We start from the raw sequence: 27,279 nt of genomic DNA on the forward strand, positions 1-27,279 counted from the left end.
ATGGTTATGGGGCTAGTAGCGTTGCCCCCGCGGAGTGCGCAGGCTGATATTCAGCCACCCATCTCGAAGGAAAAACTCGGTAGAGAACCTGTGCTTCATTGAAAACAGCCGCTCCTGAGGGTGGAATCCTTTAGTTGTGTGCGTGGGTGCGAGCACTGCAAGGGAGTACGAAGCTTTTTACGAGCGCGACTCAGGCCCCAGCCAAAGGCAGGACAAGACTCCCCATGTGTTTGTTTTAGCTAGCACTGCGGCCCTACTTTTGCATGGAAATCTAATCGCAAGCGTTCCAACTGGAAGAAAGAACAGTGTACAGAAACAGTGTTTTAGCTTCCGAAGACCTCCCTGTGCGTGGAAGCCGTTTAGGGTGTAGTGTGGATGAGAGTCACGGGACTTGTTCCATTTTGTAAAATCGGGGTAGAGACAGGCCCGTACAAATGGCAGCTCACCAATCAAATCATGGTTATGGGGCTAGTAGCATTGCCCAGGGGGTGCGTGCAGCCTGAAAGCCAGCCACCTAACTCGAAGGAAAAACTCGGTACAGAATCCGTGCTTATTGAAAACAGCCGCCCCTGAGGGTGGAAGCATTTTGTTGTGTGCATGCCTGAGAGCACTGCAAGGGAGTCCAAAGCTCATTACGAGTGAGACTCAGGCCCCAGCAAAGGCAAGACAAGACTCCCGGTGTGTTTCATTTAGCTAGCACAGCGGCCCTACTTTTGCATAGAAGTCGAATCGCTAGAATTCTAACTCGAAGAAACAAGAGTGTACAGAAACACTGTTTTATCTTCCGACGACCTCTCTGTGGGAGGAAGCCGTTTAGGGTGTACTGTGGGTGAGAGCCTGGGGATGAGTTCCATTTCGTAAAATCAGGGTAGAGACAGGCCGGTACAGAAGGCAGCTCACAAATCACATCATGGTTATGGGGCTAGTAGCGGTGCCCCAGGGGAGCGTGCAGGCTGAAATTCAGCCACCTACCTCGAAGGAAAAACTCGCTAGAGAATCCGTGCTTCAGCAAAAACAGCCGCTCCGGAGGGTGGAAGCATTTTGTTGTGTGCGTGCGTGAGAGCACTGCCAGGGAGTCTAAAGCTCTTACGAATGAGACTCAGGCCCCACCAAAAGGCAGGACAAGACTCCCGGTGTGTTTGACCTAGCATGCACTGCGGCCCTACTTTTGCATTGAAGTCTAATCGGTAGGGTTCTAACTCGAACAAACAACCGTGTACAGAAACAGGGTTTTAGCTTCCGACGACCTCTCTGTGGGAGGAAGCCGTTTAGGGTGTACTGTGTGTGAGAGCCTGGGGATGGGTTCCATTTCGTAAAATCGGGGTAGAGACAGGCCGGAACAGAAGGCAGCTCACAAATCACATCATGTTTATGGGGCTAGGAGCGTGGCCACGGGGGAGCGTGCAGGCTGAAAGTCAGCCACCTAACACGAAGGAAACCTCGGTAGAGAATCCGTGCTTCAGCGACAACAGCCGCTACTGAGGGCGGAAGCATTTTGTTGTGTGCGTGCGTGAGAGCACTGAAAGGGATTCCAAACCTTTTCACGAGTGAAACTCAGGCCCCAGCAAAAGGCAGAACAACACTCCCCATGTGTTTGACTAAGCTAGCACAGCGGCCCTACTTTTGCATTGAAGTCTAATCAGTAGGGTTCTACTCGAACAAACAACAGTGTCCAGAAACAGGGTTTTAGCTTCCAATGACCTCTCTGTGGGAGGAAGAAGTTTCGGGTTTAGTTTGGGTGAGAGCCACAGGACTGGTTCCACTTCGGAAAATCGGGGTAGAGACAGGTCGGTACAGAAGGCAGCTCACAAATCACATCATGGTTATGGGGCTAGTAGCATTGCCCCGGGTTGTGCGTGGAGGCTGAAAGCCAGCCACCTAACTCGAAGGAAAAACTCGGTAGAGGATCTGTGCTTCATTGAAAACAGCCCCTCCTGAGGGTGGAAGCATTTTGTTGTGCGCATGCCTGAGAGCACTGCAAGGGAGTCCAAAGCTCTTTACGCGTGAGACTCAGGCCCCATCAAAGGCAAGACAAGACTCCCGGTGTGTTTCATTTAGCTAGCACAGTGGCCCTACTTTTGCATGGAAGTCTCATCGCTAGCATTCTAACTCGAAGAACCAACAGGGTACAGAAACAGTGTTTTAGCTTCCGACGACCTCTCTGTGGGAGGAAGCAGTTTAGGGTGTAGTGTGGGTGAGAGTCACGGGACTGGTGCCATTTCGTAAAATCGGGGTAGAGACAGGCCCGTACAAATGGCAGCTCACAAATCAAATCATGGTTATGGGGCTAGTAGCGTTGCCCCCGCGGAGTGCGCAGGCTGATATTCAGCCACCCATCTCGAAGGAAAAACTCGGTAGAGAACCTGTGCTTCATTGAAAACAGCCGCTCCTGAGGGTGGAATCCTTTAGTTGTGTGCGTGGGTGCGAGCACTGCAAGGGAGTACGAAGCTTTTTACGAGCGCGACTCAGGCCCCAGCCAAAGGCAGGACAAGACTCCCCATGTGTTTGTTTTAGCTAGCACTGCGGCCCTACTTTTGCATGGAAATCTAATCGCAAGCGTTCCAACTGGAAGAAAGAACAGTGTACAGAAACAGTGTTTTAGCTTCCGAAGACCTCCCTGTGCGTGGAAGCCGTTTAGGGTGTAGTGTGGATGAGAGTCACGGGACTTGTTCCATTTTGTAAAATCGGGGTAGAGACAGGCCCGTACAAATGGCAGCTCACCAATCAAATCATGGTTATGGGGCTAGTAGCATTGCCCAGGGGGTGCGTGCAGCCTGAAAGCCAGCCACCTAACTCGAAGGAAAAACTCGGTACAGAATCCGTGCTTATTGAAAACAGCCGCCCCTGAGGGTGGAAGCATTTTGTTGTGTGCATGCCTGAGAGCACTGCAAGGGAGTCCAAAGCTCATTACGAGTGAGACTCAGGCCCCAGCAAAGGCAAGACAAGACTCCCGGTGTGTTTCATTTAGCTAGCACAGCGGCCCTACTTTTGCATAGAAGTCGAATCGCTAGAATTCTAACTCGAAGAAACAAGAGTGTACAGAAACACTGTTTTATCTTCCGACGACCTCTCTGTGGGAGGAAGCCGTTTAGGGTGTACTGTGGGTGAGAGCCTGGGGATGAGTTCCATTTCGTAAAATCGGGGTAGAGACAGGCCGGTACAGAAGGCAGCTCACAAATCACATCATGGTTATGGGGCTAGTAGCGGTGCCCCAGGGGAGCGTGCAGGCTGAAATTCAGCCACCTACCTCGAAGGAAAAACTCGCTAGAGAATCCGTGCTTCAGCAAAAACAGCCGCTCCGGAGGGTGGAAGCATTTTGTTGTGTGCGTGCGTGAGAGCACTGCCAGGGAGTCTAAAGCTCTTACGAATGAGACTCAGGCCCCACCAAAAGGCAGGACAAGACTCCCGGTGTGTTTGACCTAGCATGCACTGCGGCCCTACTTTTGCATTGAAGTCTAATCGGTAGGGTTCTAACTCGAACAAACAACCGTGTACAGAAACAGGGTTTTAGCTTCCGACGACCTCTCTGTGGGAGGAAGCCGTTTAGGGTGTACTGTGTGTGAGAGCCTGGGGATGGGTTCCATTTCGTAAAATCGGGGTAGAGACAGGCCGGAACAGAAGGCAGCTCACAAATCACATCATGTTTATGGGGCTAGGAGCGTGGCCACGGGGGAGCGTGCAGGCTGAAAGTCAGCCACCTAACACGAAGGAAACCTCGGTAGAGAATCCGTGCTTCAGCGACAACAGCCGCTACTGAGGGCGGAAGCATTTTGTTGTGTGCGTGCGTGAGAGCACTGAAAGGGATTCCAAACCTTTTCACGAGTGAAACTCAGGCCCCAGCAAAAGGCAGAACAACACTCCCCATGTGTTTGACTAAGCTAGCACAGCGGCCCTACTTTTGCATTGAAGTCTAATCAGTAGGGTTCTACTCGAACAAACAACAGTGTCCAGAAACAGGGTTTTAGCTTCCAATGACCTCTCTGTGGGAGGAAGAAGTTTCGGGTTTAGTTTGGGTGAGAGCCACAGGACTGGTTCCACTTCGGAAAATCGGGGTAGAGACAGGTCGGTACAGAAGGCAGCTCACAAATCACATCATGGTTATGGGGCTAGTAGCATTGCCCCGGGTTGTGCGTGGAGGCTGAAAGCCAGCCACCTAACTCGAAGGAAAAACTCGGTAGAGGATCTGTGCTTCATTGAAAACAGCCCCTCCTGAGGGTGGAAGCATTTTGTTGTGCGCATGCCTGAGAGCACTGCAAGGGAGTCCAAAGCTCTTTACGCGTGAGACTCAGGCCCCATCAAAGGCAAGACAAGACTCCCGGTGTGTTTCATTTAGCTAGCACAGTGGCCCTACTTTTGCATGGAAGTCTCATCGCTAGCATTCTAACTCGAAGAACCAACAGGGTACAGAAACAGTGTTTTAGCTTCCGACGACCTCTCTGTGGGAGGAAGCAGTTTAGGGTGTAGTGTGGGTGAGAGTCACGGGACTGGTGCCATTTCGTAAAATCGGGGTAGAGACAGGCCCGTACAAATGGCAGCTCACAAATCAAATCATGGTTATGGGGCTAGTAGCGTTGCCCCCGCGGAGTGCGCAGGCTGATATTCAGCCACCCATCTCGAAGGAAAAACTCGGTAGAGAACCTGTGCTTCATTGAAAACAGCCGCTCCTGAGGGTGGAATCCTTTAGTTGTGTGCGTGGGTGCGAGCACTGCAAGGGAGTACGAAGCTTTTTACGAGCGCGACTCAGGCCCCAGCCAAAGGCAGGACAAGACTCCCCATGTGTTTGTTTTAGCTAGCACTGCGGCCCTACTTTTGCATGGAAATCTAATCGCAAGCGTTCCAACTGGAAGAAAGAACAGTGTACAGAAACAGTGTTTTAGCTTCCGAAGACCTCCCTGTGCGTGGAAGCCGTTTAGGGTGTAGTGTGGATGAGAGTCACGGGACTTGTTCCATTTTGTAAAATCGGGGTAGAGACAGGCCCGTACAAATGGCAGCTCACCAATCAAATCATGGTTATGGGGCTAGTAGCATTGCCCAGGGGGTGCGTGCAGCCTGAAAGCCAGCCACCTAACTCGAAGGAAAAACTCGGTACAGAATCCGTGCTTATTGAAAACAGCCGCCCCTGAGGGTGGAAGCATTTTGTTGTGTGCATGCCTGAGAGCACTGCAAGGGAGTCCAAAGCTCATTACGAGTGAGACTCAGGCCCCAGCAAAGGCAAGACAAGACTCCCGGTGTGTTTCATTTAGCTAGCACAGCGGCCCTACTTTTGCATAGAAGTCGAATCGCTAGAATTCTAACTCGAAGAAACAAGAGTGTACAGAAACACTGTTTTATCTTCCGACGACCTCTCTGTGGGAGGAAGCCGTTTAGGGTGTACTGTGGGTGAGAGCCTGGGGATGAGTTCCATTTCGTAAAATCGGGGTAGAGACAGGCCGGTACAGAAGGCAGCTCACAAATCACATCATGGTTATGGGGCTAGTAGCGGTGCCCCAGGGGAGCGTGCAGGCTGAAATTCAGCCACCTACCTCGAAGGAAAAACTCGCTAGAGAATCCGTGCTTCAGCAAAAACAGCCGCTCCGGAGGGTGGAAGCATTTTGTTGTGTGCGTGCGTGAGAGCACTGCCAGGGAGTCTAAAGCTCTTACGAATGAGACTCAGGCCCCACCAAAAGGCAGGACAAGACTCCCGGTGTGTTTGACCTAGCATGCACTGCGGCCCTACTTTTGCATTGAAGTCTAATCGGTAGGGTTCTAACTCGAACAAACAACCGTGTACAGAAACAGGGTTTTAGCTTCCGACGACCTCTCTGTGGGAGGAAGCCGTTTAGGGTGTACTGTGTGTGAGAGCCTGGGGATGGGTTCCATTTCGTAAAATCGGGGTAGAGACAGGCCGGAACAGAAGGCAGCTCACAAATCACATCATGTTTATGGGGCTAGGAGCGTGGCCACGGGGGAGCGTGCAGGCTGAAAGTCAGCCACCTAACACGAAGGAAACCTCGGTAGAGAATCCGTGCTTCAGCGACAACAGCCGCTACTGAGGGCGGAAGCATTTTGTTGTGTGCGTGCGTGAGAGCACTGAAAGGGATTCCAAACCTTTTCACGAGTGAAACTCAGGCCCCAGCAAAAGGCAGAACAACACTCCCCATGTGTTTGACTAAGCTAGCACAGCGGCCCTACTTTTGCATTGAAGTCTAATCAGTAGGGTTCTACTCGAACAAACAACAGTGTCCAGAAACAGGGTTTTAGCTTCCAATGACCTCTCTGTGGGAGGAAGAAGTTTCGGGTTTAGTTTGGGTGAGAGCCACAGGACTGGTTCCACTTCGGAAAATCGGGGTAGAGACAGGTCGGTACCGAAGGCAGCTCACAAATCACATCATGGTTATGGGGCTAGTAGCATTGCCCCGGGTTGTGCGTGGAGGCTGAAAGCCAGCCACCTAACTCGAAGGAAAAACTCGGTACAGGATCTGTGCTTCATTGAAAACAGCCCCTCCTGAGGGTGGAAGCATTTTGTTGTGCGCATGCCTGAGAGCACTGCAAGGGAGTCCAAAGCTCTTTACGCGTGAGACTCAGGCCCCATCAAAGGCAAGACAAGACTCCCGGTGTGTTTCATTTAGCTAGCACAGTGGCCCTACTTTTGCATGGAAGTCTAATCGTTAGCATTCTAACTCGAAGAACCAACAGGGTACAGAAACAGTGTTTTAGCTTCCGACGACCTCTCGGTGGGAGGAAGCAGTTTAGGGTGTAGTGTGGGTGAGAGTCACGGGACTGGTGCCATTTCGTAAAATCGGGGTAGAGACAGGCCCGTACAAATGGCAGCTCACAAATCAAATCATGGTTATGGGGCTAGTAGCGTTGCCCCCGCGGAGTGCGCAGGCTGATATTCAGCCACCCATCTCGAAGGAAAAACTCGGTAGAGAACCTGTGCTTCATTGAAAACAGCCGCTCCTGAGGGTGGAATCCTTCAGTTGTGTGCGTGGGTGCGAGCACTGCAAGGGAGTACGAAGCTTTTTACGAGCGCGACTCAGGCCCCAGCCAAAGGCAGGACAAGACTCCCCATGTGTTTGTTTTAGCTAGCACTGCGGCCCTACTTTTGCATGGAAATCTAATCGCAAGCGTTCCAACTGGAAGAAAGAACAGTGTACAGAAACAGTGTTTTAGCTTCCGAAGACCTCCCTGTGCGTGGAAGCCGTTTAGGGTGTAGTGTGGATGAGAGTCACGGGACTTGTTCCATTTTGTAAAATCGGGGTAGAGACAGGCCCGTACAAATGGCAGCTCACCAATCAAATCATGGTTATGGGGCTAGTAGCATTGCCCAGGGGGTGCGTGCAGCCTGAAAGCCAGCCACCTAACTCGAAGGAAAAACTCGGTACAGAATCCGTGCTTATTGAAAACAGCCGCCCCTGAGGGTGGAAGCATTTTGTTGTGTGCATGCCTGAGAGCACTGCAAGGGAGTCCAAAGCTCATTACGAGTGAGACTCAGGCCCCAGCAAAGGCAAGACAAGACTCCCGGTGTGTTTCATTTAGCTAGCACAGCGGCCCTACTTTTGCATAGAAGTCGAATCGCTAGAATTCTAACTCGAAGAAACAAGAGTGTACAGAAACACTGTTTTATCTTCCGACGACCTCTCTGTGGGAGGAAGCCGTTTAGGGTGTACTGTGGGTGAGAGCCTGGGGATGAGTTCCATTTCGTAAAATCGGGGTAGAGACAGGCCGGTACAGAAGGCAGCTCACAAATCACATCATGGTTATGGGGCTAGTAGCGGTGCCCCAGGGGAGCGTGCAGGCTGAAATTCAGCCACCTACCTCGAAGGAAAAACTCGCTAGAGAATCCGTGCTTCAGCAAAAACAGCCGCTCCGGAGGGTGGAAGCATTTTGTTGTGTGCGTGCGTGAGAGCACTGCCAGGGAGTCTAAAGCTCTTACGAATGAGACTCAGGCCCCACCAAAAGGCAGGACAAGACTCCCGGTGTGTTTGACCTAGCATGCACTGCGGCCCTACTTTTGCATTGAAGTCTAATCGGTAGGGTTCTAACTCGAACAAACAACCGTGTACAGAAACAGGGTTTTAGCTTCCGACGACCTCTCTGTGGGAGGAAGCCGTTTAGGGTGTACTGTGTGTGAGAGCCTGGGGATGGGTTCCATTTCGTAAAATCGGGGTAGAGACAGGCCGGAACAGAAGGCAGCTCACAAATCACATCATGTTTATGGGGCTAGGAGCGTGGCCACGGGGGAGCGTGCAGGCTGAAAGTCAGCCACCTAACACGAAGGAAACCTCGGTAGAGAATCCGTGCTTCAGCGACAACAGCCGCTACTGAGGGCGGAAGCATTTTGTTGTGTGCGTGCGTGAGAGCACTGAAAGGGATTCCAAACCTTTTCACGAGTGAAACTCAGGCCCCAGCAAAAGGCAGAACAACACTCCCCATGTGTTTGACTAAGCTAGCACAGCGGCCCTACTTTTGCATTGAAGTCTAATCAGTAGGGTTCTACTCGAACAAACAACAGTGTCCAGAAACAGGGTTTTAGCTTCCAATGACCTCTCTGTGGGAGGAAGAAGTTTCGGGTTTAGTTTGGGTGAGAGCCACAGGACTGGTTCCACTTCGGAAAATCGGGGTAGAGACAGGTCGGTACCGAAGGCAGCTCACAAATCACATCATGGTTAAGGGGCTAGTAGCATTGCCCCGGGTTGTGCGTGGAGGCCGAAAGCCAGCCACCTAACTCGAAGGAAAAACTCGGTAGAGGATCTGTGCTTCATTGAAAACAGCCCCTCCTGAGGGTGGAAGCATTTTGTTGTGCGCATGCCTGAGAGCACTGCAAGGGAGTCCAAAGCTCTTTACGCGTGAGACTCAGGCCCCATCAAAGGCAAGACAAGACTCCCGGTGTGTTTCATTTAGCTAGCACAGTGGCCCTACTTTTGCATGGAAGTCTAATCGCTAGCATTCTAACTCGAAGAACCAACAGGGTACAGAAACAGTGTTTTAGCTTCCGACGACCTCTCGGTGGGAGGAAGCAGTTTAGGGTGTAGTGTGGGTGAGAGTCACGGGACTGGTGCCATTTCGTAAAATCGGGGTAGAGACAGGCCCGTACAAATGGCAGCTCACAAATCAAATCATGGTTATGGGGCTAGTAGCGTTGCCCCCGCGGAGTGCGCAGGCTGATATTCAGCCACCCATCTCGAAGGAAAAACTCGGTAGAGAACCTGTGCTTCATTGAAAACAGCCGCTCCTGAGGGTGGAATCCTTCAGTTGTGTGCGTGGGTGCGAGCACTGCAAGGGAGTACGAAGCTTTTTACGAGCGCGACTCAGGCCCCAGCCAAAGGCAGGACAAGACTCCCCATGTGTTTGTTTTAGCTAGCACTGCGGCCCTACTTTTGCATGGAAATCTAATCGCAAGCGTTCCAACTGGAAGAAAGAACAGTGTACAGAAACAGTGTTTTAGCTTCCGAAGACCTCCCTGTGCGTGGAAGCCGTTTAGGGTGTAGTGTGGATGAGAGTCACGGGACTTGTTCCATTTTGTAAAATCGGGGTAGAGACAGGCCCGTACAAATGGCAGCTCACCAATCAAATCATGGTTATGGGGCTAGTAGCATTGCCCAGGGGGTGCGTGCAGCCTGAAAGCCAGCCACCTAACTCGAAGGAAAAACTCGGTACAGAATCCGTGCTTATTGAAAACAGCCGCCCCTGAGGGTGGAAGCATTTTGTTGTGTGCATGCCTGAGAGCACTGCAAGGGAGTCCAAAGCTCATTACGAGTGAGACTCAGGCCCCAGCAAAGGCAAGACAAGACTCCCGGTGTGTTTCATTTAGCTAGCACAGCGGCCCTACTTTTGCATAGAAGTCGAATCGCTAGAATTCTAACTCGAAGAAACAAGAGTGTACAGAAACACTGTTTTATCTTCCGACGACCTCTCTGTGGGAGGAAGCCGTTTAGGGTGTACTGTGGGTGAGAGCCTGGGGATGAGTTCCATTTCGTAAAATCGGGGTAGAGACAGGCCGGTACAGAAGGCAGCTCACAAATCACATCATGTTTATGGGGCTAGTAGCGGTGCCCCAGGGGAGCGTGCAGGCTGAAATTCAGCCACCTACCTCGAAGGAAAAACTCGCTAGAGAATCCGTGCTTCAGCAAAAAGAGCCGCTCCGGAGGGTGGAAGCATTTTGTTGTGTGCGTGCGTGAGAGCACTGCCAGGGAGTCTAAAGCTCTTACGAATGAGACTCAGGCCCCACCAAAAGGCAGGACAAGACTCCCGGTGTGTTTGACCTAGCATGCACTGCGGCCCTACTTTTGAATTGAAGTCTAATCGGTAGGGTTCTAACTCGAACAAACAACCGTGTACAGAAACAGGGTTTTAGCTTCCGACGACCTCTCTGTGGGAGGAAGCCGTTTAGGGTGTACTGTGTGTGAGAGCCTGGGGATGGGTTCCATTTCGTAAAATCGGGGTAGAGACAGGCCGGAACAGAAGGCAGCTCACAAATCACATCATGTTTATGGGGCTAGGAGCGTGGCCACGGGGGAGCGTGCAGGCTGAAAGTCAGCCACCTAACACGAAGGAAACCTCGGTAGAGAATCCGTGCTTCAGCGACAACAGCCGCTACTGAGGGCGGAAGCATTTTGTTGTGTGCGTGCGTGAGAGCACTGAAAGGGATTCCAAACCTTTTCACGAGTGAAACTCAGGCCCCAGCAAAAGGCAGAACAACACTCCCCATGTGTTTGACTAAGCTAGCACAGCGGCCCTACTTTTGCATTGAAGTCTAATCAGTAGGGTTCTACTCGAACAAACAACAGTGTCCAGAAACAGGGTTTTAGCTTCCAATGACCTCTCTGTGGGAGGAAGAAGTTTCGGGTTTAGTTTGGGTGAGAGCCACAGGACTGGTTCCACTTCGGAAAATCGGGGTAGAGACAGGTCGGTACCGAAGGCAGCTCACAAATCACATCATGGTTATGGGGCTAGTAGCATTGCCCCGGGTTGTGCGTGGAGGCCGAAAGCCAGCCACCTAACTCGAAGGAAAAACTCGGTAGAGGATCTGTGCTTCATTGAAAACAGCCCCTCCTGAGGGTGGAAGCATTTTGTTGTGCGCATGCCTGAGAGCACTGCAAGGGAGTCCAAAGCTCTTTACGCGTGAGACTCAGGCCCCATCAAAGGCAAGACAAGACTCCCGGTGTGTTTCATTTAGCTAGCACAGTGGCCCTACTTTTGCATGGAAGTCTAATCGCTAGCATTCTAACTCGAAGAACCAACAGGGTACAGAAACAGTGTTTTAGCTTCCGACGACCTCTCTGTGGGAGGAAGCAGTTTAGGGTGTAGTGTGGGTGAGAGTCACGGGACTGGTGCCATTTCGTAAAATCGGGGTAGAGACAGGCCCGTACAAATGGCAGCTCACAAATCAAATCATGGTTATGGGGCTAGTAGCGTTGCCCCCGCGGAGTGCGCAGGCTGATATTCAGCCACCCATCTCGAAGGAAAACCTCGGTAGAGAACCTGTGCTTCATTGAAAACAGCCGCTCCTGAGGGTGGAATCCTTCAGTTGTGTGCGTGGGTGCGAGCACTGCAAGGGAGTACGAAGCTTTTTACGAGCGCGACTCAGGCCCCAGCCAAAGGCAGGACAAGACTCCCCATGTGTTTGTTTTAGCTAGCACTGCGGCCCTACTTTTGCATGGAAATCTAATCGCAAGCGTTCCAACTGGAAGAAAGAACAGTGTACAGAAACAGTGTTTTAGCTTCCGAAGACCTCCCTGTGCGTGGAAGCCGTTTAGGGTGTAGTGTGGATGAGAGTCACGGGACTTGTTCCATTTTGTAAAATCGGGGTAGAGACAGGCCCGTACAAATGGCAGCTCACCAATCAAATCATGGTTATGGGGCTAGTAGCATTGCCCAGGGGGTGCGTGCAGCCTGAAAGCCAGCCACCTAACTCGAAGGAAAAACTCGGTACAGAATCCGTGCTTATTGAAAACAGCCGCCCCTGAGGGTGGAAGCATTTTGTTGTGTGCATGCCTGAGAGCACTGCAAGGGAGTCCAAAGCTCATTACGAGTGAGACTCAGGCCCCAGCAAAGGCAAGACAAGACTCCCGGTGTGTTTCATTTAGCTAGCACAGCGGCCCTACTTTTGCATAGAAGTCGAATCGCTAGAATTCTAACTCGAAGAAACAAGAGTGTACAGAAACACTGTTTTATCTTCCGACGACCTCTCTGTGGGAGGAAGCCGTTTAGGGTGTACTGTGGGTGAGAGCCTGGGGATGAGTTCCATTTCGTAAAATCGGGGTAGAGACAGGCCGGTACAGAAGGCAGCTCACAAATCACATCATGGTTATGGGGCTAGTAGCGGTGCCCCAGGGGAGCGTGCAGGCTGAAATTCAGCCACCTACCTCGAAGGAAAAACTCGCTAGAGAATCCGTGCTTCAGCAAAAAGAGCCGCTCCGGAGGGTGGAAGCATTTTGTTGTGTGCGTGCGTGAGAGCACTGCCAGGGAGTCTAAAGCTCTTACGAATGAGACTCAGGCCCCACCAAAAGGCAGGACAAGACTCCCGGTGTGTTTGACCTAGCATGCACTGCGGCCCTACTTTTGCATTGAAGTCTAATCGGTAGGGTTCTAACTCGAACAAACAACCGTGTACAGAAACAGGGTTTTAGCTTCCGACGACCTCTCTGTGGGAGGAAGCCGTTTAGGGTGTACTGTGTGTGAGAGCCTGGGGATGGGTTCCATTTCGTAAAATCGGGGTAGAGACAGGCCGGAACAGAAGGCAGCTCACAAATCACATCATGTTTATGGGGCTAGGAGCGTGGCCACGGGGGAGCGTGCAGGCTGAAAGTCAGCCACCTAACACGAAGGAAACCTCGGTAGAGAATCCGTGCTTCAGCGACAACAGCCGCTACTGAGGGCGGAAGCATTTTGTTGTGTGCGTGCGTGAGAGCACTGAAAGGGATTCCAAACCTTTTCACGAGTGAAACTCAGGCCCCAGCAAAAGGCAGAACAACACTCCCCATGTGTTTGACTAAGCTAGCACAGCGGCCCTACTTTTGCATTGAAGTCTAATCAGTAGGGTTCTACTCGAACAAACAACAGTGTCCAGAAACAGGGTTTTAGCTTCCAATGACCTCTCTGTGGGAGGAAGAAGTTTCGGGTTTAGTTTGGGTGAGAGCCACAGGACTGGTTCCACTTCGGAAAATCGGGGTAGAGACAGGTCGGTACCGAAGGCAGCTCACAAATCACATCATGGTTATGGGGCTAGTAGCATTGCCCCGGGTTGTGCGTGGAGGCTGAAAGCCAGCCACCTAACTCGAAGGAAAAACTCGGTAGAGGATCTGTGCTTCATTGAAAACAGCCCCTCCTGAGGGTGGAAGCATTTTGTTGTGCGCATGCCTGAGAGCACTGCAAGGGAGTCCAAAGCTCTTTACGCGTGAGACTCAGGCCCCATCAAAGGCAAGACAAGACTCCCGGTGTGTTTCATTTAGCTAGCACAGTGGCCCTACTTTTGCATGGAAGTCTAATCGCTAGCATTCTAACTCGAAGAACCAACAGGGTACAGAAACAGTGTTTTAGCTTCCGACGACCTCTCGGTGGGAGGAAGCAGTTTAGGGTGTAGTGTGGGTGAGAGTCACGGGACTGGTGCCATTTCGTAAAATCGGGGTAGAGACAGGCCCGTACAAATGGCAGCTCACAAATCAAATCATGGTTATGGGGCTAGTAGCGTTGCCCCCGCGGAGTGCGCAGGCTGATATTCAGCCACCCATCTCGAAGGAAAACCTCGGTAGAGAACCTGTGCTTCATTGAAAACAGCCGCTCCTGAGGGTGGAATCCTTCAGTTGTGTGCGTGGGTGCGAGCACTGCAAGGGAGTACGAAGCTTTTTACGAGCGCGACTCAGGCCCCAGCCAAAGGCAGGACAAGACTCCCCATGTGTTTGTTTTAGCTAGCACTGCGGCCCTACTTTTGCATGGAAATCTAATCGCAAGCGTTCCAACTGGAAGAAAGAACAGTGTACAGAAACAGTGTTTTAGCTTCCGAAGACCTCCCTGTGCGTGGAAGCCGTTTAGGGTGTAGTGTGGATGAGAGTCACGGGACTTGTTCCATTTTGTAAAATCGGGGTAGAGACAGGCCCGTACAAATGGCAGCTCACCAATCAAATCATGGTTATGGGGCTAGTAGCATTGCCCAGGGGGTGCGTGCAGCCTGAAAGCCAGCCACCTAACTCGAAGGAAAAACTCGGTACAGAATCCGTGCTTATTGAAAACAGCCGCCCCTGAGGGTGGAAGCATTTTGTTGTGTGCATGCCTGAGAGCACTGCAAGGGAGTCCAAAGCTCATTACGAGTGAGACTCAGGCCCCAGCAAAGGCAAGACAAGACTCCCGGTGTGTTTCATTTAGCTAGCACAGCGGCCCTACTTTTGCATAGAAGTCGAATCGCTAGAATTCTAACTCGAAGAAACAAGAGTGTACAGAAACACTGTTTTATCTTCCGACGACCTCTCTGTGGGAGGAAGCCGTTTAGGGTGTACTGTGGGTGAGAGCCTGGGGATGAGTTCCATTTCGTAAAATCGGGGTAGAGACAGGCCGGTACAGAAGGCAGCTCACAAATCACATCATGGTTATGGGGCTAGTAGCGGTGCCCCAGGGGAGCGTGCAGGCTGAAATTCAGCCACCTACCTCGAAGGAAAAACTCGCTAGAGAATCCGTGCTTCAGCAAAAAGAGCCGCTCCGGAGGGTGGAAGCATTTTGTTGTGTGCGTGCGTGAGAGCACTGCCAGGGAGTCTAAAGCTCTTACGAATGAGACTCAGGCCCCACCAAAAGGCAGGACAAGACTCCCGGTGTGTTTGACCTAGCATGCACTGCGGCCCTACTTTTGCATTGAAGTCTAATCGGTAGGGTTCTAACTCGAACAAACAACCGTGTACAGAAACAGGGTTTTAGCTTCCGACGACCTCTCTGTGGGAGGAAGCCGTTTAGGGTGTACTGTGTGTGAGAGCCTGGGGATGGGTTCCATTTCGTAAAATCGGGGTAGAGACAGGCCGGAACAGAAGGCAGCTCACAAATCACATCATGTTTATGGGGCTAGGAGCGTGGCCACGGGGGAGCGTGCAGGCTGAAAGTCAGCCACCTAACACGAAGGAAACCTCGGTAGAGAATCCGTGCTTCAGCGACAACAGCCGCTACTGAGGGCGGAAGCATTTTGTTGTGTGCGTGCGTGAGAGCACTGAAAGGGATTCCAAACCTTTTCACGAGTGAAACTCAGGCCCCAGCAAAAGGCAGAACAACACTCCCCATGTGTTTGACTAAGCTAGCACAGCGGCCCTACTTTTGCATTGAAGTCTAATCAGTAGGGTTCTACTCGAACAAACAACAGTGTCCAGAAACAGGGTTTTAGCTTCCAATGACCTCTCTGTGGGAGGAAGAAGTTTCGGGTTTAGTTTGGGTGAGAGCCACAGGACTGGTTCCACTTCGGAAAATCGGGGTAGAGACAGGTCGGTACCGAAGGCAGCTCACAAATCACATCATGGTTATGGGGCTAGTAGCATTGCCCCGGGTTGTGCGTGGAGGCCGAAAGCCAGCCACCTAACTCGAAGGAAAAACTCGGTACAGGATCTGTGCTTCATTGAAAACAGCCCCTCCTGAGGGTGGAAGCATTTTGTTGTGCGCATGCCTGAGAGCACTGCAAGGGAGTCCAAAGCTCTTTACGCGTGAGACTCAGGCCCCATCAAAGGCAAGACAAGACTCCCGGTGTGTTTCATTTAGCTAGCACAGTGGCCCTACTTTTGCATGGAAGTCTAATCGCTAGCATTCTAACTCGAAGAACCAACAGGGTACAGAAACAGTGTTTTAGCTTCCGACGACCTCTCTGTGGGAGGAAGCAGTTTAGGGTGTAGTGTGGGTGAGAGTCACGGGACTGGTGCCATTTCGTAAAATCGGGGTAGAGACAGGCCCGTACAAATGGCAGCTCACAAATCAAATCATGGTTATGGGGCTAGTAGCGTTGCCCCCGCGGAGTGCGCAGGCTGATATTCAGCCACCCATCTCGAAGGAAAACCTCGGTAGAGAACCTGTGCTTCATTGAAAACAGCCGCTCCTGAGGGTGGAATCCTTTAGTTGTGTGCGTGGGTGCGAGCACTGCAAGGGAGTACGAAGCTTTTTACGAGCGCGACTCAGGCCCCAGCCAAAGGCAGGACAAGACTCCCCATGTGTTTGTTTTAGCTAGCACTGCGGCCCTACTTTTGCATGGAAATCTAATCGCAAGCGTTCCAACTGGAAGAAAGAACAGTGTACAGAAACAGTGTTTTAGCTTCCGAAGACCTCCCTGTGCGTGGAAGCCGTTTAGGGTGTAGTGTGGATGAGAGTCACGGGACTTGTTCCATTTTGTAAAATCGGGGTAGAGACAGGCCCGTACAAATGGCAGCTCACCAATCAAATCATGGTTATGGGGCTAGTAGCATTGCCCAGGGGGTGCGTGCAGCCTGAAAGCCAGCCACCTAACTCGAAGGAAAAACTCGGTACAGAATCCGTGCTTATTGAAAACAGCCGCCCCTGAGGGTGGAAGCATTTTGTTGTGTGCATGCCTGAGAGCACTGCAAGGGAGTCCAAAGCTCATTACGAGTGAGACTCAGGCCCCAGCAAAGGCAAGACAAGACTCCCGGTGTGTTTCATTTAGCTAGCACAGCGGCCCTACTTTTGCATAGAAGTCGAATCGCTAGAATTCTAACTCGAAGAAACAAGAGTGTACAGAAACACTGTTTTATCTTCCGACGACCTCTCTGTGGGAGGAAGCCGTTTAGGGTGTACTGTGGGTGAGAGCCTGGGGATGAGTTCCATTTCGTAAAATCGGGGTAGAGACAGGCCGGTACAGAAGGCAGCTCACAAATCACATCATGGTTATGGGGCTAGTAGCGGTGCCCCAGGGGAGCGTGCAGGCTGAAATTCAGCCACCTACCTCGAAGGAAAAACTCGCTAGAGAATCCGTGCTTCAGCAAAAAGAGCCGCTCCGGAGGGTGGAAGCATTTTGTTGTGTGCGTGCGTGAGAGCACTGCCAGGGAGTCTAAAGCTCTTACGAATGAGACTCAGGCCCCACCAAAAGGCAGGACAAGACTCCCGGTGTGTTTGACCTAGCATGCACTGCGGCCCTACTTTTGCATTGAAGTCTAATCGGTAGGGTTCTAACTCGAACAAACAACCGTGTACAGAAACAGGGTTTTAGCTTCCGACGACCTCTCTGTGGGAGGAAGCCGTTTAGGGTGTACTGTGTGTGAGAGCCTGGGGATGGGTTCCATTTCGTAAAATCGGGGTAGAGACAGGCCGGAACAGAAGGCAGCTCACAAATCACATCATGTTTATGGGGCTAGGAGCGTGGCCACGGGGGAGCGTGCAGGCTGAAAGTCAGCCACCTAACACGAAGGAAACCTCGGTAGAGAATCCGTGCTTCAGCGACAACAGCCGCTACTGAGGGCGGAAGCATTTTGTTGTGTGTGTGCGTGAGAGCACTGAAAGGGATTCCAAACCTTTTCACGAGTGAAACTCAGGCCCCAGCAAAAGGCAGAACAACACTCCCCATGTGTTTGACTAAGCTAGCACAGCGGCCCTACTTTTGCATTGAAGTCTAATCAGTAGGGTTCTACTCGAACAAACAACAGTGTCCAGAAACAGGGTTTTAGCTTCCAATGACCTCTCTGTGGGAGGAAGAAGTTTCGGGTTTAGTTTGGGTGAGAGCCACAGGACTGGTTCCACTTCGGAAAATCGGGGTAGAGACAGGTCGGTACCGAAGGCAGCTCACAAATCACATCATGGTTATGGGGCTAGTAGCATTGCCCCGGGTTGTGCGTGGAGGCTGAAAGCCAGCCACCTAACTCGAAGGAAAAACTCGGTACAGGATCTGTGCTTCATTGAAAACAGCCCCTCCTGAGGGTGGAAGCATTTTGTTGTGCGCATGCCTGAGAGCACTGCAAGGGAGTCCAAAGCTCTTTACGCGTGAGACTCAGGCCCCATCAAAGGCAAGACAAGACTCCCGGTGTGTTTCATTTAGCTAGCACAGTGGCCCTACTTTTGCATGGAAGTCTAATCGTTAGCATTCTAACTCGAAGAACCAACAGGGTACAGAAACAGTGTTTTAGCTTCCGACGACCTCTCGGTGGGAGGAAGCAGTTTAGGGTGTAGTGTGGGTGAGAGTCACGGGACTGGTGCCATTTCGTAAAATCGGGGTAGAGACAGGCCCGTACAAATGGCAGCTCACAAATCAAATCATGGTTATGGGGCTAGTAGCGTTGCCCCCGCGGAGTGCGCAGGCTGATATTCAGCCACCCATCTCGAAGGAAAAACTCGGTAGAGAACCTGTGCTTCATTGAAAACAGCCGCTCCTGAGGGTGGAATCCTTCAGTTGTGTGCGTGGGTGCGAGCACTGCAAGGGAGTACGAAGCTTTTTACGAGCGCGACTCAGGCCCCAGCCAAAGGCAGGACAAGACTCCCCATGTGTTTGTTTTAGCTAGCACTGCGGCCCTACTTTTGCATGGAAATCTAATCGCAAGCGTTCCAACTGGAAGAAAGAACAGTGTACAGAAACAGTGTTTTAGCTTCCGAAGACCTCCCTGTGCGTGGAAGCCGTTTAGGGTGTAGTGTGGATGAGAGTCACGGGACTTGTTCCATTTTGTAAAATCGGGGTAGAGACAGGCCCGTACAAATGGCAGCTCACCAATCAAATCATGGTTATGGGGCTAGTAGCATTGCCCAGGGGGTGCGTGCAGCCTGAAAGCCAGCCACCTAACTCGAAGGAAAAACTCGGTACAGAATCCGTGCTTATTGAAAACAGCCGCCCCTGAGGGTGGAAGCATTTTGTTGTGTGCATGCCTGAGAGCACTGCAAGGGAGTCCAAAGCTCATTACGAGTGAGACTCAGGCCCCAGCAAAGGCAAGACAAGACTCCCGGTGTGTTTCATTTAGCTAGCACAGCGGCCCTACTTTTGCATAGAAGTCGAATCGCTAGAATTCTAACTCGAAGAAACAAGAGTGTACAGAAACACTGTTTTATCTTCCGACGACCTCTCTGTGGGAGGAAGCCGTTTAGGGTGTACTGTGGGTGAGAGCCTGGGGATGAGTTCCATTTCGTAAAATCGGGGTAGAGACAGGCCGGTACAGAAGGCAGCTCACAAATCACATCATGGTTATGGGGCTAGTAGCGGTGCCCCAGGGGAGCGTGCAGGCTGAAATTCAGCCACCTACCTCGAAGGAAAAACTCGCTAGAGAATCCGTGCTTCAGCAAAAAGAGCCGCTCCGGAGGGTGGAAGCATTTTGTTGTGTGCGTGCGTGAGAGCACTGCCAGGGAGTCTAAAGCTCTTACGAATGAGACTCAGGCCCCACCAAAAGGCAGGACAAGACTCCCGGTGTGTTTGACCTAGCATGCACTGCGGCCCTACTTTTGCATTGAAGTCTAATCGGTAGGGTTCTAACTCGAACAAACAACCGTGTACAGAAACAGGGTTTTAGCTTCCGACGACCTCTCTGTGGGAGGAAGCCGTTTAGGGTGTACTGTGTGTGAGAGCCTGGGGATGGGTTCCATTTCGTAAAATCGGGGTAGAGACAGGCCGGAACAGAAGGCAGCTCACAAATCACATCATGTTTATGGGGCTAGGAGCGTGGCCACGGGGGAGCGTGCAGGCTGAAAGTCAGCCACCTAACACGAAGGAAACCTCGGTAGAGAATCCGTGCTTCAGCGACAACAGCCGCTACTGAGGGCGGAAGCATTTTGTTGTGTGCGTGCGTGAGAGCACTGAAAGGGATTCCAAACCTTTTCACGAGTGAAACTCAGGCCCCAGCAAAAGGCAGAACAACACTCCCCATGTGTTTGACTAAGCTAGCACAGCGGCCCTACTTTTGCATTGAAGTCTAATCAGTAGGGTTCTACTCGAACAAACAACAGTGTCCAGAAACAGGGTTTTAGCTTCCAATGACCTCTCTGTGGGAGGAAGAAGTTTCGGGTTTAGTTTGGGTGAGAGCCACAGGACTGGTTCCACTTCGGAAAATCGGGGTAGAGACAGGTCGGTACCGAAGGCAGCTCACAAATCACATCATGGTTATGGGGCTAGTAGCATTGCCCCGGGTTGTGCGTGGAGGCCGAAAGCCAGCCACCTAACTCGAAGGAAAAACTCGGTAGAGGATCTGTGCTTCATTGAAAACAGCCCCTCCTGAGGGTGGAAGCATTTTGTTGTGCGCATGCCTGAGAGCACTGCAAGGGAGTCCAAAGCTCTTTACGCGTGAGACTCAGGCCCCATCAAAGGCAAGACAAGACTCCCGGTGTGTTTCATTTAGCTAGCACAGTGGCCCTACTTTTGCATGGAAGTCTAATCGCTAGCATTCTAACTCGAAGAACCAACAGGGTACAGAAACAGTGTTTTAGCTTCCGACGACCTCTCTGTGGGAGGAAGCAGTTTAGGGTGTAGTGTGGGTGAGAGTCACGGGACTGGTGCCATTTCGTAAAATCGGGGTAGAGACAGGCCCGTACAAATGGCAGCTCACAAATCAAATCATGGTTATGGGGCTAGTAGCGTTGCCCCCGCGGAGTGCGCAGGCTGATATTCAGCCACCCATCTCGAAGGAAAACCTCGGTAGAGAACCTGTGCTTCATTGAAAACAGCCGCTCCTGAGGGTGGAATCCTTTAGTTGTGTGCGTGGGTGCGAGCACTGCAAGGGAGTACGAAGCTTTTTACGAGCGCGACTCAGGCCCCAGCCAAAGGCAGGACAAGACTCCCCATGTGTTTGTTTTAGCTAGCACTGCGGCCCTACTTTTGCATGGAAATCTAATCGCAAGCGTTCCAACTGGAAGAAAGAACAGTGTACAGAAACAGTGTTTTAGCTTCCGAAGACCTCCCTGTGCGTGGAAGCCGTTTAGGGTGTAGTGTGGATGAGAGTCACGGGACTTGTTCCATTTTGTAAAATCGGGGTAGAGACAGGCCCGTACAAATGGCAGCTCACCAATCAAATCATGGTTATGGGGCTAGTAGCATTGCCCAGGGGGTGCGTGCAGCCTGAAAGCCAGCCACCTAACTCGAAGGAAAAACTCGGTACAGAATCCGTGCTTATTGAAAACAGCCGCCCCTGAGGGTGGAAGCATTTTGTTGTGTGCATGCCTGAGAGCACTGCAAGGGAGTCCAAAGCTCATTACGAGTGAGACTCAGGCCCCAGCAAAGGCAAGACAAGACTCCCGGTGTGTTTCATTTAGCTAGCACAGCGGCCCTACTTTTGCATAGAAGTCGAATCGCTAGAATTCTAACTCGAAGAAACAAGAGTGTACAGAAACACTGTTTTATCTTCCGACGACCTCTCTGTGGGAGGAAGCCGTTTAGGGTGTACTGTGGGTGAGAGCCTGGGGATGAGTTCCATTTCGTAAAATCGGGGTAGAGACAGGCCGGTACAGAAGGCAGCTCACAAATCACATCATGGTTATGGGGCTAGTAGCGGTGCCCCAGGGGAGCGTGCAGGCTGAAATTCAGCCACCTACCTCGAAGGAAAAACTCGCTAGAGAATCCGTGCTTCAGCAAAAAGAGCCGCTCCGGAGGGTGGAAGCATTTTGTTGTGTGCGTGCGTGAGAGCACTGCCAGGGAGTCTAAAGCTCTTACGAATGAGACTCAGGCCCCACCAAAAGGCAGGACAAGACTCCCGGTGTGTTTGACCTAGCATGCACTGCGGCCCTACTTTTGCATTGAAGTCTAATCGGTAGGGTTCTAACTCGAACAAACAACCGTGTACAGAAACAGGGTTTTAGCTTCCGACGACCTCTCTGTGGGAGGAAGCCGTTTAGGGTGTACTGTGTGTGAGAGCCTGGGGATGGGTTCCATTTCGTAAAATCGGGGTAGAGACAGGCCGGAACAGAAGGCAGCTCACAAATCACATCATGTTTATGGGGCTAGGAGCGTGGCCACGGGGGAGCGTGCAGGCTGAAAGTCAGCCACCTAACACGAAGGAAACCTCGGTAGAGAATCCGTGCTTCAGCGACAACAGCCGCTACTGAGGGCGGAAGCATTTTGTTGTGTGCGTGCGTGAGAGCACTGAAAGGGATTCCAAACCTTTTCACGAGTGAAACTCAGGCCCCAGCAAAAGGCAGAACAACACTCCCCATGTGTTTGACTAAGCTAGCACAGCGGCCCTACTTTTGCATTGAAGTCTAATCAGTAGGGTTCTACTCGAACAAACAACAGTGTCCAGAAACAGGGTTTTAGCTTCCAATGACCTCTCTGTGGGAGGAAGAAGTTTCGGGTTTAGTTTGGGTGAGAGCCACAGGACTGGTTCCACTTCGGAAAATCGGGGTAGAGACAGGTCGGTACCGAAGGCAGCTCACAAATCACATCATGGTTATGGGGCTAGTAGCATTGCCCCGGGTTGTGCGTGGAGGCTGAAAGCCAGCCACCTAACTCGAAGGAAAAACTCGGTACAGGATCTGTGCTTCATTGAAAACAGCCCCTCCTGAGGGTGGAAGCATTTTGTTGTGCGCATGCCTGAGAGCACTGCAAGGGAGTCCAAAGCTCTTTACGCGTGAGACTCAGGCCCCATCAAAGGCAAGACAAGACTCCCGGTGTGTTTCATTTAGCTAGCACAGTGGCCCTACTTTTGCATGGAAGTCTAATCGTTAGCATTCTAACTCGAAGAACCAACAGGGTACAGAAACAGTGTTTTAGCTTCCGACGACCTCTCGGTGGGAGGAAGCAGTTTAGGGTGTAGTGTGGGTGAGAGTCACGGGACTGGTGCCATTTCGTAAAATCGGGGTAGAGACAGGCCCGTACAAATGGCAGCTCACAAATCAAATCATGGTTATGGGGCTAGTAGCGTTGCCCCCGCGGAGTGCGCAGGCTGATATTCAGCCACCCATCTCGAAGGAAAAACTCGGTAGAGAACCTGTGCTTCATTGAAAACAGCCGCTCCTGAGGGTGGAATCCTTCAGTTGTGTGCGTGGGTGCGAGCACTGCAAGGGAGTACGAAGCTTTTTACGAGCGCGACTCAGGCCCCAGCCAAAGGCAGGACAAGACTCCCCATGTGTTTGTTTTAGCTAGCACTGCGGCCCTACTTTTGCATGGAAATCTAATCGCAAGCGTTCCAACTGGAAGAAAGAACAGTGTACAGAAACAGTGTTTTAGCTTCCGAAGACCTCCCTGTGCGTGGAAGCCGTTTAGGGTGTAGTGTGGATGAGAGTCACGGGACTTGTTCCATTTTGTAAAATCGGGGTAGAGACAGGCCCGTACAAATGGCAGCTCACCAATCAAATCATGGTTATGGGGCTAGTAGCATTGCCCAGGGGGTGCGTGCAGCCTGAAAGCCAGCCACCTAACTCGAAGGAAAAACTCGGTACAGAATCCGTGCTTATTGAAAACAGCCGCCCCTGAGGGTGGAAGCATTTTGTTGTGTGCATGCCTGAGAGCACTGCAAGGGAGTCCAAAGCTCATTACGAGTGAGACTCAGGCCCCAGCAAAGGCAAGACAAGACTCCCGGTGTGTTTCATTTAGCTAGCACAGCGGCCCTACTTTTGCATAGAAGTCGAATCGCTAGAATTCTAACTCGAAGAAACAAGAGTGTACAGAAACACTGTTTTATCTTCCGACGACCTCTCTGTGGGAGGAAGCCGTTTAGGGTGTACTGTGGGTGAGAGCCTGGGGATGAGTTCCATTTCGTAAAATCGGGGTAGAGACAGGCCGGTACAGAAGGCAGCTCACAAATCACATCATGGTTATGGGGCTAGTAGCGGTGCCCCAGGGGAGCGTGCAGGCTGAAATTCAGCCACCTACCTCGAAGGAAAAACTCGCTAGAGAATCCGTGCTTCAGCAAAAACAGCCGCTCCGGAGGGTGGAAGCATTTTGTTGTGTGCGTGCGTGAGAGCACTGCCAGGGAGTCTAAAGCTCTTACGAATGAGACTCAGGCCCCACCAAAAGGCAGGACAAGACTCCCGGTGTGTTTGACCTAGCATGCACTGCGGCCCTACTTTTGCATTGAAGTCTAATCGGTAGGGTTCTAACTCGAACAAACAACCGTGTACAGAAACAGGGTTTTAGCTTCCGACGACCTCTCTGTGGGAGGAAGCCGTTTAGGGTGTACTGTGTGTGAGAGCCTGGGGATGGGTTCCATTTCGTAAAATCGGGGTAGAGACAGGCCGGAACAGAAGGCAGCTCACAAATCACATCATGTTTATGGGGCTAGGAGCGTGGCCACGGGGGAGCGTGCAGGCTGAAAGTCAGCCACCTAACACGAAGGAAACCTCGGTAGAGAATCCGTGCTTCAGCGACAACAGCCGCTACTGAGGGCGGAAGCATTTTGTTGTGTGCGTGCGTGAGAGCACTGAAAGGGATTCCAAACCTTTTCACGAGTGAAACTCAGGCCCCAGCAAAAGGCAGAACAACACTCCCCATGTGTTTGACTAAGCTAGCACAGCGGCCCTACTTTTGCATTGAAGTCTAATCAGTAGGGTTCTACTCGAACAAACAACAGTGTCCAGAAACAGGGTTTTAGCTTCCAATGACCTCTCTGTGGGAGGAAGAAGTTTCGGGTTTAGTTTGGGTGAGAGCCACAGGACTGGTTCCACTTCGGAAAATCGGGGTAGAGACAGGTCGGTACCGAAGGCAGCTCACAAATCACATCATGGTTAAGGGGCTAGTAGCATTGCCCCGGGTTGTGCGTGGAGGCCGAAAGCCAGCCACCTAACTCGAAGGAAAAACTCGGTAGAGGATCTGTGCTTCATTGAAAACAGCCCCTCCTGAGGGTGGAAGCATTTTGTTGTGCGCATGCCTGAGAGCACTGCAAGGGAGTCCAAAGCTCTTTACGCGTGAGACTCAGGCCCCATCAAAGGCAAGACAAGACTCCCGGTGTGTTTCATTTAGCTAGCACAGTGGCCCTACTTTTGCATGGAAGTCTAATCGCTAGCATTCTAACTCGAAGAACCAACAGGGTACAGAAACAGTGTTTTAGCTTCCGACGACCTCTCGGTGGGAGGAAGCAGTTTAGGGTGTAGTGTGGGTGAGAGTCACGGGACTGGTGCCATTTCGTAAAATCGGGGTAGAGACAGGCCCGTACAAATGGCAGCTCACAAATCAAATCATGGTTATGGGGCTAGTAGCGTTGCCCCCGCGGAGTGCGCAGGCTGATATTCAGCCACCCATCTCGAAGGAAAAACTCGGTAGAGAACCTGTGCTTCATTGAAAACAGCCGCTCCTGAGGGTGGAATCCTTCAGTTGTGTGCGTGGGTGCGAGCACTGCAAGGGAGTACGAAGCTTTTTACGAGCGCGACTCAGGCCCCAGCCAAAGGCAGGACAAGACTCCCCATGTGTTTGTTTTAGCTAGCACTGCGGCCCTACTTTTGCATGGAAATCTAATCGCAAGCGTTCCAACTGGAAGAAAGAACAGTGTACAGAAACAGTGTTTTAGCTTCCGAAGACCTCCCTGTGCGTGGAAGCCGTTTAGGGTGTAGTGTGGATGAGAGTCACGGGACTTGTTCCATTTTGTAAAATCGGGGTAGAGACAGGCCCGTACAAATGGCAGCTCACCAATCAAATCATGGTTATGGGGCTAGTAGCATTGCCCAGGGGGTGCGTGCAGCCTGAAAGCCAGCCACCTAACTCGAAGGAAAAACTCGGTACAGAATCCGTGCTTATTGAAAACAGCCGCCCCTGAGGGTGGAAGCATTTTGTTGTGTGCATGCCTGAGAGCACTGCAAGGGAGTCCAAAGCTCATTACGAGTGAGACTCAGGCCCCAGCAAAGGCAAGACAAGACTCCCGGTGTGTTTCATTTAGCTAGCACAGCGGCCCTACTTTTGCATAGAAGTCGAATCGCTAGAATTCTAACTCGAAGAAACAAGAGTGTACAGAAACACTGTTTTATCTTCCGACGACCTCTCTGTGGGAGGAAGCCGTTTAGGGTGTACTGTGGGTGAGAGCCTGGGGATGAGTTCCATTTCGTAAAATCGGGGTAGAGACAGGCCGGTACAGAAGGCAGCTCACAAATCACATCATGGTTATGGGGCTAGTAGCGGTGCCCCAGGGGAGCGTGCAGGCTGAAATTCAGCCACCTACCTCGAAGGAAAAACTCGCTAGAGAATCCGTGCTTCAGCAAAAACAGCCGCTCCGGAGGGTGGAAGCATTTTGTTGTGTGCGTGCGTGAGAGCACTGCCAGGGAGTCTAAAGCTCTTACGAATGAGACTCAGGCCCCACCAAAAGGCAGGACAAGACTCCCGGTGTGTTTGACCTAGCATGCACTGCGGCCCTACTTTTGCATTGAAGTCTAATCGGTAGGGTTCTAACTCGAACAAACAACCGTGTACAGAAACAGGGTTTTAGCTTCCGACGACCTCTCTGTGGGAGGAAGCCGTTTAGGGTGTACTGTGTGTGAGAGCCTGGGGATGGGTTCCATTTCGTAAAATCGGGGTAGAGACAGGCCGGAACAGAAGGCAGCTCACAAATCACATCATGTTTATGGGGCTAGGAGCGTGGCCACGGGGGAGCGTGCAGGCTGAAAGTCAGCCACCTAACACGAAGGAAACCTCGGTAGAGAATCCGTGCTTCAGCGACAACAGCCGCTACTGAGGGCGGAAGCATTTTGTTGTGTGCGTGCGTGAGAGCACTGAAAGGGATTCCAAACCTTTTCACGAGTGAAACTCAGGCCCCAGCAAAAGGCAGAACAACACTCCCCATGTGTTTGACTAAGCTAGCACAGCGGCCCTACTTTTGCATTGAAGTCTAATCAGTAGGGTTCTACTCGAACAAACAACAGTGTCCAGAAACAGGGTTTTAGCTTCCAATGACCTCTCTGTGGGAGGAAGAAGTTTCGGGTTTAGTTTGGGTGAGAGCCACAGGACTGGTTCCACTTCGGAAAATCGGGGTAGAGACAGGTCGGTACCGAAGGCAGCTCACAAATCACATCATGGTTATGGGGCTAGTAGCATTGCCCCGGGTTGTGCGTGGAGGCTGAAAGCCAGCCACCTAACTCGAAGGAAAAACTCGGTAGAGGATCTGTGCTTCATTGAAAACAGCCCCTCCTGAGGGTGGAAGCATTTTGTTGTGCGCATGCCTGAGAGCACTGCAAGGGAGTCCAAAGCTCTTTACGCGTGAGACTCAGGCCCCATCAAAGGCAAGACAAGACTCCCGGTGTGTTTCATTTAGCTAGCACAGTGGCCCTACTTTTGCATGGAAGTCTAATCGCTAGCATTCTAACTCGAAGAACCAACAGGGTACAGAAACAGTGTTTTAGCTTCCGACGACCTCTCTGTGGGAGGAAGCAGTTTAGGGTGTAGTGTGGGTGAGAGTCACGGGACTGGTGCCATTTCGTAAAATCGGGGTAGAGACAGGCCCGTACAAA

The sequence above is a fragment of the Halichoerus grypus genome, chromosome X, assembly GCF_964656455.1.
Source record: "Halichoerus grypus chromosome X, mHalGry1.hap1.1, whole genome shotgun sequence".
In the NCBI taxonomy this organism is placed as follows: domain Eukaryota; kingdom Metazoa; phylum Chordata; class Mammalia; order Carnivora; family Phocidae; genus Halichoerus; species Halichoerus grypus.